Source organism: Hordeum vulgare, chromosome 1H, assembly GCF_904849725.1.
Source record: "Hordeum vulgare subsp. vulgare chromosome 1H, MorexV3_pseudomolecules_assembly, whole genome shotgun sequence".
Classification (NCBI taxonomy): domain Eukaryota; kingdom Viridiplantae; phylum Streptophyta; class Magnoliopsida; order Poales; family Poaceae; genus Hordeum; species Hordeum vulgare.
In genome coordinates, this window is record NC_058518.1 from 132765605 (window position 1) to 132776377 (window position 10773).

Consider the following 10773-nt stretch of genomic DNA (forward strand, 5'->3'; position numbering starts at 1 on the left):
ACGTACAAGGGACCGACGGGACAACGTTGCAGGAGAACCCATCGAGCTGACCGTGTGAAAAAACGATACATAATTTTCTGCAACCCGAATGACCGTTGGATCGTCAGATCAGAATTTGGCATGAGTCGTACCCGGGACCGACGGGACAACGCTGCAGGAGATCCAATCGACCTGACCGTGTGCGGAAACGATACATATTTTCTACAACCCGAACGGTCGTTGCGCCGTCGGATCAAAATTTGGCATGAGTCGTACAAGGGACAGGAGAACGACGGGACATCCGAGCCAACGTTTGGGGAAAGCAAGGGTTACGGGAGAAACGGGTGGCTTGCATATGATTTCATATGTAAACCCACCCATTTCTCACACCCAAGCAGGGAGGAGCCCCCTCCCCCTAACATACCTGAGGGTTTTAGCCCCCCTTGGAACCCGTGTCCTTCATTGGTGAAGAAGGGGTACACTGAATTGAAACGCTGTCGTGGAAGCGTTTTTTTGCCATGCCATTGATTTCCCTGCCATGGCATTGTTTTGTTGCCTCTCGGGAAACGTATAGCAGGGTTTCCATGAGCTATGAGCATTTTTTTCACGGATCCCCGTCTACACGTTTTTGACCCGTCTGGCCGTACGTGCATCCGTCCATGCCACGCACATTGTTTTGCCTGTTTTCCATGGTGCACACCCAGTTTTTAGCAATACGGCCACCGTAACCTTTTTTGCCCGTTTACTCACATTCACTTTTTTGTCCCGTGTGGCCGTACGTGCATCTGTCCATGCCACGCACATGGTTTTCCCATGTTTTCCATGGTCTGCGCCCAGGTTTTTGTAATACGGCCGCCGTACCCGTTTTTTCCCGTTTACTCATGTTCACGTTTTTGGTCCGTGTGGTTGTACGTGCATCCGTGCATCCCACGCACATGGTTTTCCCCTGTTTTCCATGGTGCGCCCCCATTATTTTGCAATACGGCCGCCTTACCCGTTTTTTGCCCGTTTACTCACGTTCACGTTTTTTCCCATGTGGCCGGACGTGCATCCGTCCATGCCACGGACATGGTTTTCCCCTGTTCTCCATGGTGCGCGCCCAGGTTTTTGCAATACGGCCGCCGTATCCGTTTTATCACGTTTACTCACGTTCACGTTTTTGGCCCTGTGTGGCCATGCGTGCATCCGTGCATCCCACGCACATGGCGTTCCCCCGTTTTCAATGCTGCGCGTCCAGTTTTTTGCCCGACGGCCACAGTACCCATTTTTTGCCAGTTGCCTCACGTTCACATTTTTGACCCGTGTGGCCGTACGTGCATTCTTCCATGCTACGCACATGGTTTTCCACTATTTTCCATGGTGCGCGTCCAGTTTTCTGCCCGACGGCCCCCGTACCCGATTTTTTCTCGTTTCCTCACGAACACGTTTTTCGGCCCGTGTGGCCGTACGTGCATCCGTGCATCCCACTCACATGGTTTTTCCCCCGTTTTCCATGTCGTGCGTCCAGTTTTTTGCGTGACGGCCGTCATACCCGTTTTCTGCGTGTTTCCTCACGTTCATGTTTTTGGCCCGTATGGCCATTAGTGCATCCGTCCATGCCACGCACATGGTTTTCCCCTGTTTTCCATGGTGCGCGTCCAGTTTTCCACCCGACGGCTCGTGTACCCGATTTTTTCCCATTTCCTCACGTACACGTTTTTTGGCCCGTGTGGCCGGACGTGCATCCGTGCATCCCACACACATGGTTTTCCCCCGTTTTCCATGCCGTGCGTCCAGTTTTTTGCCCGACGGTCGTCGTACCCGTTTTTTGCCTATTTCCTCACGTTCACGTTTTTGGCCCGTCTGGCTGTTAGTGCATCCGTCCATGCCACACACATGGTTTTCCCATGTTTTCACCTGTTTTCCTGTGTGTGCGTACAATATTTTGCCCGCCGGCCTCCGTACCCGTTTTTTGCCCGTTTCCTCACGTACACGTTTTTGGCCCGTGTGGCCGTACGTGCATCCGTCCATGCCACGCACATGAGTTTCCCCAGTTTTCCCTGGAGCGCGTCCAGTTTCGTCCCCGACGGTCGTCGGACACGTTTTTGGGTCTGTGAACTGTGGTTCACGTGTTTGGCCCGTGTCATCGTACGTTGTTTCGTCGGTGCGCCCCGCATGGTTATCGTTTGGTTATCATAGTGTGTGTCCAGTTTCTTCCACAATGATCATCGTACCCGTTCTTTGCCCGTGACTGGTGTTACACGTTCATGTCCCGTATCGTATTGAGTTGTTCCGATGGTTCCTCGCCCATTAGCGCTAAGCCTATGAATATCTTGCATTGACATCTTCGTGAGTTGGCACGTACAATTTCCTTTGGCCTTAGCGGGTGATTGCCTATGTCCCAGGACGGACTGTGCGATATCTCTTGTGACTTGGCACGTATACTTTCCGTTGGACTAAGCGGGTGATTGCGTATGTCCCAGGATAGACTTTTGCATATTCTTGTGACTTGGCATGTATAGTTTCTGTTGGACTTAGCGGATGATTGCGTATGTCCCAGGACGGACTTAACCATATCTCTTATGACTTGGTACGTATGGTTTCCCTTGGACTTGACGGGTGATTGCGTATGTCCTAGGACAGACTTTACCATATCCCTTGTGACTTGGCACGTACAGTTTTCGTTGGACTTAGCCATGTGTCGGGACCCCGATCCTAAGCCATAGGAATCTAGCCTGTAACCCATCGCATCCCTTTGTGGTCTCATGCACGGTTAACTCCACGGCTGCAGCCTTACCTTAGCCGGGACCATTTGCGTCTTTTGACTCACGTATGCGATAGTATCGCTAGCAATCCAATGTCAAAGAAACCGGATCGACATGTCTAGTCATAAACCAAAGCGGCAGTACCGCACAAGGACAGGCATACATGACCCAACAAAGCAAGTGTCGGTCACCGGCGAATGTAGACGAGTCGTAGCAAGCTACAAGGACTCCATTACATCGCGTGACATTTCCCCAAAGGGGACAAACACAGCAGCTAAGAAGGACACATGCCGGTCAACCAATGTGTCCGGAGCAGTAGCGAACTACCAAGGCTCGTTGGACCACAAAGGGGCATTTCCTTGTAAGGAGTGCTACTAAAGTTCACGACTAGGTAATCGAACCCCATACATATCAAGTACGACACACGTACGCATGGCATACCGATATGTATAGATGCATCGATGGCATCACAACATAACCATAAACATACAAGCTTTATTTAAGAGGCTCGGAAGAGCCACACACATAATATTACACATTAAGGGTCTCACGACCCATAATAGCAGTCATACAATACAAGCCAGCGAAAGAGTTATAAACTGTCTGAGTACAGACAGGGCAACTAGTAGGCATGTGGCCTGACTATACTACAGAGCCGACGTAGGCCAGATCGTAGCTGGGACACCAGCTACTCGTCGTCGTCGATGTCTACGAAGAACCCTCCATTAGGGTAATTAGCAACCTCTGCAACATTTATTAAGCAAACATGAGTACGAAGGTACTCAGCAAGACTTTAGGAGAACTAACTACTCATGCAAGGTATCAAAAGGTATTGTGGGGTTTCATGCGGGAAGCCAGCATTTGACTCGTGGCTAGACAACTTGCTTTTTGAAATTAGTTTTGACAATTTGATTTCTCACACATGAGTCCACTAACACCACAACAATACACTATCGTGGAATCATTCCGTCTCCATATGGAAATGCCGTCCACGACACTCACGCTTATCTTGACAATTTTATGAGTAGCCATTGTAGTTATCTATGAACAACATATGTCTCCAAGTAGTCCATATCCGCGGACGCGGCTATTCGAATAGATCATAACCCTGCAGGGGTGTACTTCGTCACACACACTCCCGCCACTTATCGCCATGTGCACGTCATGCACCTCGGCAACCTTCAAGCGGAAGCCCAGCGAGGGAGTCGGCCACGACCGTTAACCACACTAGTACCTAGTCCAGGTTCATCGCCTATCTGAGAGTAACCCGTACGGAAGTCCGGCCGAGGTTTCTGACACGGCCTCAAACGATGTGCGCAGGGTTCCCAAGCCCACCATCCGGGTGCCACTTGGTACACCGTGCCACTGCCTACCGCATCACGGCCCACCTCTCAGGTCAGCACCATGCACGGCCTCCAGCATTACTATAAACACCAGAAACTACTTGCAACTCCTGGACCCGAGTACTACGCGATTAATAGGCCGAGCGGGGTCATATTTCAGGGCCTAGCATGTGGTAGTATCTAGTCTTGGATTACATACACGGAACTGAGTTCCTAAGGACGGTTCCAATGAAACAACCCGCCATGTACTCCTACACAGCCTTTCACCGGTACCTTTACCAAATCAAGTTCAACACACAACCTCTGCTCACCGAACACATTCCACATTTCTGTTCATCTCCGAGATGACAGACCATACACAACTCTAAGCATAGCATGCATAGCAGGATAAGGCACATCATAGCTCAAGCAACTACCAGGTATGCTAGGTTGCAAGGTTCGGCTATTTACTATGACAAGGTTAAGTCATGCAAAGGAAGTGGGTCCAACTATCGTGGCAAAAGCAGTTGAAGCATTTGATCCTAATGCAATAAATAGGTGCAGGAGCAAGAACATAGGAGTTATCGGGATGATCAAAAGGGTTGCTTTCCTTGTTGCTCAGACGAATATTCGGTGGAATCCGGGGGTGCGGAGCCTACCGAAATGAATGGCAACATTCAATAACAATCATATGCAATCAAAATGATGCATGAGCATGGCGTGAGAATGCAAGTGATAAGTTATTATAATCAAGATGTTTTAGGTTTAGAGTTGATTTGAATCACATTCGAATAGCAATTCAAACGGGTATTCTCGGATACTGGTTTAATTGATTCGACCTGATGCTCAGATCAACCTAATGTTCACATGCATGAAATGTCATGTTATGGTACTGATTTATATCTAGGGCAGTGTGTGATCATTGTATTTATAATGAAATTTGGATATTTTTGCAAATTCCATTTATAAAGTGATTAAAGAATTGAATTATTCCTGATTTAACAATTTAGGGTCCTGTAACTTTTTCAAACATAGTTGAAAATAGCATAATCAGAATACTTGAATTTTTCTGATACTTTTTCATATATAATTTATTTTCATTGGAGTTACAGATTAATTTCTATGATTTTTGCAATTTTTAGCAATTTCCTGAATTAGTTTTAAACTGGAAATTCCATTTATTGCATCAGGCTGACGTCAGCAGGTCAGCCGACCTGTTCAGGTCAAACCTGACAGGGGGGCCCCACTGGTCAGCCTCTCTGGGACTAATCCCGCACTGACCAGCCCTAACTGAGGTTTGACATGGCCTTGGGCCCACTTGTCAGCGAGTGATTAAGTCACTAATCGGCTGGGTTAGCTTGCCACGTCGACCTCCACCGGCGGCGAGGTCGTCCTCGCCGGCGTGGAGCCTCCGGCGACCACCAGCACGGCGGAGGGGCTCGGAAACGGCGCACAGGGGGCCAAATGCTGCGCGGAGAGCACCAGAGGAATGACACGTCTCCCGCAGCTTCTTTTCTGCGCCTAGCCGGGGCTGATCTGGCCGGAGATGACGCCGGCGACGAGCTTGGCGGCGGCCAAGGCTCGGGCATCATCGGGGTCTTTGCTACAGGGGGATCTACGCTCGGTTCTTAGCTGCTACAGCATCTATGCGTCATCCTGGAGCTGTTGGTGCCATCGGAAGGACGAGCTGGACATCGGAGGGCTACCGGCGACGAGCGGCAGCGGCGGTCCTCGTCGGGCTCCGGTGAAACTAGGGCTAGAGGAGGGGATCGACGGGGAAAACTTAGGGAAAACGACCGCATGCTCACAGGGAGTGTAGACCAGAGCTCAGACGGCTCGGGGAAGGCCTGGGGGCGACGAATCGACGGGAGAGGTCCGGCGGCCGGAGGAGGAAGACGACGGCGTTGCGGGCGTTGCAGGGCTCGAGGAGGCTTCGGCTTCTGCAGAGACGACCAGGGCGACGAGGCGGAGCTAATGGCGTGCTCTGGGAGGGGATCCTATGGCCAGGGGCACGGCCAGCTCGAGCTCGAGCTCGGCTCTAATGGCGGCAGCAGGGAGAAGGAGGGGATCCTGGAGGAGGGGAAGAACCGAGGCGGGGAATGGATAGGGGAAGCTCTGGGGAGCTTATCCCCGTCGTCGCCAGCGCGAACCGGCGGCCAGGCAGGCACGCAGGTGCGTGGCCGCGCCGGAGGAGGCGGCGGCCACCTCCTGCTGCCTACTGGCGCGAGGGAAGGAACGAGCGGGGAGATGGGCCGGGCCTGGCTTGGGCGACAGGTAAGTCTTTTTCCATTTCCTCTGTTTTTGTTTTTCTGCTTTGCTATTTATTGCTTTGCTAATTATTTCAGCTCCAAAACAAAAAGTAAAAACTATTTTAGACCTCCTGAAATATTTGTTATAATATCCCCACTCATTTCCAAGGTTTTCAACATTTTTGGAAAATTATAGTTTCTGAATTCAATTTTTAAATTTGAAACCAGTGGCTTTTGCATTTATTTAAAATGCTTAAAGTGTCAAGAAAATAGTTTTCTCCAATGCTCATTTACTCTCGTGATTTATGAGAAAGTTTGAACATTTCTTGAGGCCATTTTGGGTTCATTGATTTGAACTAGTTTGAAATTTTCCTTTAATTGAAATGGTGGCTAGGGTTTTGAGTTTTTCCTTTGCCACTTTGTTGTTTTTGTTGAAACTTCTTAGATGCAAATGCAAAGAAGACATGAGCACAATGCTATCTTGCTTAAGGGTTAGGGATGTGACACCATGTAGGTAGACCAACTTTGCCAGATGCATTTTGGGACCTTAGCAATTCTATCAAAGGTGTGGGGGAGGGACGAATCCGTGCGACATGGGGTTGGTTCTCAGTGGATCGTGGCAACAAGGCCACTCTGCCACTTACAATGCCCCGTCGTGTATTTAAGTCGTCTGCAAAGGATTCAGCCCACCTCCCGTTGGGAAGGGAGCTTCAAGGCGGCCGATCATGACACGTCGGCTGGACCGGCTTGCCAATGGCACGGGCCCTTGGGGGTGCAAGCACCCCTAACGTGGGTTAGGGCGAGCGGCTGGCGCACGCGTCGCATGCTAGCTTGGATTCTGACTTAGAGGCGCTCAGTCATAATCCGGCACATGGTAGCTTCGCGCCAGTGGCTTTTCAACCAAGCGCGATGACCAATTGTGTGAATCAATGGTTCCTCTCGTACCAGGTTGAATTACTATCGCGTCACTGTCATCAGTAGGGTAAAAATAACATGTCTCACAATGGTCTAAACCCAACTCACATTCCCTATTGGTGGGTGAACAATCCAACACTTGGTGAATTCTGCTTCACAATGATAGGAAAAGCCGACATCGAAGGATGAAAAAGCAACGTCGCTATGAACGCTTGGCTGCCACAAGCCAGTTATCCCTGTGGTAACTTTTCTAACACCTCTAGCTTCAAACTTCGAAGATCTAAAGGATCGGTAGGCCACACTTTCACGGTTTGTATTCGTATTGGAAATCAGAATCAAACGAGCTTTTACCCTTTTGTTCCACACGAGATTTATGTTCTTGTTGAGCTTTTCGAAATCAGAATCAGAATCAAAGGATCGGTAGGGCACCTGCGTTATCTTTTAACAGATGTGTCGTCCCAGCCAAACTCCCCACCTGACAATGTCTTTCGCCCGGATCAGCCCGATAAAACTGCGCCTTGCAGCCAAAAGGAGGGGACATGACCCGCTTCTGACCCACGGAATAAGTAAAATAACGTTAAAAGTAGTGGTATTTCACTTGCACCCGTAAGGGCTCCCACTTATCCTACACCTCTAAAGTCATTTCACAAAGTCGGACTAGAGTCAAGCTCAACCGGGTCTTCTTTCCCCGCTGATTCCGCCAAGACCGTTCCCTTGGTTGTGGTTTAGCTGTATAGTTGATAGGGACAGTGGGAATCTCGTTAATCCATTCATGCACGTCACTAATTAGATCATGAGGCATTTGGCTACCTTAAGAGATTCATAGTTACTACCACCGTTTACCCGCACTTGGTTGAATTTCTTCACTTTGACATTCAGAGCACTAGGCAGAAATCACATTGCGTCAGCATCCGCGAGGACCATCACAATGCTTTGTTTTAATTGAATAGTCTGATTCCCCTTGTCCATACTAGTTTTGAGTCGACTGTTTCATGCTCGGGAAAAGCGTCCGAAGGGGCGATTCCCAGTCCGTTCCCCGGCCGGCATGCGACGTCCCGCTCTTGCCGCGTGAGCACCTCGAGCAATTCGCCGACAGCCGACGGGTTCGGGGCCGGGACCCCCGTGCCCAGTCCTGAGAGCCAATCCTTTTCTCGAAGTTACGGATCCATTTTGCGGACTTCCAATGCCTACATTGTTCCATTGGCGAGAGTCTATTCACCTTCGAGACCTGATGCGATTATGAGTACGACCGGGCGTGAACGGTACTCGGTCCTCCGTATTTTGATGGGCCGCCGGGGGCAAACCAGACACCGCGCGTCGTGCGGTGCTCTTCCGGCCACTGGACAATACCTCCGGCTGAACCATTTCATAGGTTGGAAGGCCGTCAAGTAGAAACGATAACTCTTCCCGAGGCACCCGCCGACGTCTCCAAACTTCCTAACGTCGTCGTCAACCGCCACATCCCGGCTCAAGCAATCTTAACCCGATTCCCTTTCGAGGGATGCGCGTGATCGTGCTATCTGCCGGGGTTACCCCGTCCGTTAGGATCGGCTTACCCATGTGCAAGTGCCGTTCACATGGACCCTTTCTCCTCTTTGGCCTTAAAAGTTCTCTTTTGAATATTTTCAACTACCACCAAGATCTGCACCGACGGCCGCTCCGCCCGGGCTCGCGCCCTGGGTTTTGTAGCGGCCGCCGCGCTCTCCTAGTCATCGGGGCATGGCGCTCGCCCAGATGGTCGGGTGTGGGTCGCGCGCTTCAGCGCCATCCATTTTCGGGGCTAGTTGATTCGGCAGGTGAGTTGTTACACACTCCTTAGCGGATTTTAACTTCCATGACCACCGTCCTGCTGTCTAAATCGACCAACACCCTTTGTGGTTCTAGGTTAGCGTGGAGTTGGGCACCGTAACCCGACTTCCGGTTCATCCCGCATCGCCAGTTCTGCTTACCAAAAATGGCCCACTTGGAGCACCCGACTCCGTGGCACGGCTCACCGAAGCAGCCGAGCCATCCTACCTATTTAACGTTTGAGAATAGGTCGAGGGCCTTGCGTCCCCAATGCCTCTAATCATTGGCTTTACCTGATAGAACTCGTAATGGGCTCCAGCTATCCTGAGGAAAACTTCAGAGGGAACCTGCTACTAGATGGTTCGATTAGTCTTTCGCCCCTATACCCAAGTCAGACGAACGATTTGCACGTCAGTATGGCTTTGAGCCTCCACCAGAGTTTCCTCTGGCTTCGCCCCGCTCAGGCATAGTGCACCATCTTTCGTGTCCCAGCAGGGGTGCTCCAACTCGAACCCTTCACAGAAGATCAGGGTCGGCCAGCGATATGGCCCGTGAGGGCCTCCCGCTCATCAGCTTCCTTGTGCATCCCAGGTTTCAGAACCCGTCGACTAGCACGCATGTCAGACTCCTTGGTCCGTGTTTCAAGACGGGTCGGATGGCGAGCCCGCAGGCCGCTGCAGCGCAGTGCCCCGAGGGACATGCCTTTCGGCGCGCGGGTACCGGCCGTGTCGACGACGGCAACAGGAGGCACCTAGGGCCCCCGGGATTTGGCCGCCGATGCGGCCGACAACAGTCCACACCCCGAGGTGAGCTGCAGACCAGCAAGAGCCGTCCCGCATACGGCCGGGGCGCATCGCCAGCCCCCATCCGCTTCCCTCCCGGCAATTTCAAGCACTCTTTGACTCTCTTTTCAAAGTCCTTCTCATATTTCCCTCGCGGTACTTGTTCGCTATCGGTCTCTTGCCTGTATTTAGCCATGGGGTGACACGGTCCGGGCCGGACGGGGCTCCCACCCTCCGAGGCGTCCTTTTCCACGGGACTTGGGCCCAGTCCGTCGCTGAGGACGCCTCTCCATACTACAATTCGGACGGCACAACCGCCCGATTCTCAATCTGGGCTGTTCCCGGTTCGCTCGCCATTACTAGGGGAATCCTTGTAAGTTTCTTCTCCTCCGCTTATTTATATGCTTAAACTCAGATGGTAGTCCCGCCTGACCTGGGGTCATGGTCGAAGTGACGTGCACTTCGTTCGTTGGGTCGCTTTGAGGCCATGATGCCGTCTATGCGTCGGATGCACTACATTGATAAAGCGAGAACGCCCACCATGTGTTGTTTCCGGCGCGGTACGCCGGCAGCCAAATCTTCGGCCCACCGGCCCTTGCAGGACGAGGGACCAGATGTCGCATCCCAATTCACGAAGAGGGTGGTTGGGAGCGTGTTTTGGCGTGACGCCCAGGCAGGATTGCCCTCCTTATTGCTTTCCTTCTTCCGCACTCGGCTTCCTTCTTAAGTCTTCGCCTCCAACCGGCGCCTCCCAGATCCAACGCCGCATAATTCCTCGCTAGTCCAGCAATGGCGCCCGCTGGCAAGCAGAAACCTGAGGGGCATGGTCCGGCCCCGGATTCTCCGCTCCTGGATTGCGCCGCATGATAGAGGAAGGAAAGCAATAAGGCACCAATGGTGGCAATGGCGGGAAAGTCGTAGAGTTAGTGGTGTTTTTTCGTACGTACATGGTGGAAATGGGGGCAATGGTGGGAAAGTCGCAGAGTTAGTGGTG

General features: G+C 51.6%; 1 non-coding gene across 1 annotated transcript; it reads right to left on the reverse strand.

The window, feature by feature from the left end:
• Positions 1–6872: 6872 nt before the first annotated feature.
• Positions 6873–10221, reverse strand: LOC123424159. The gene has a single exon (XR_006621648.1). It is a non-coding gene; the product is annotated as a 28S ribosomal RNA (ribosomal RNA).
• Between the last annotated feature and the right edge of the window lie 552 nt (positions 10222–10773).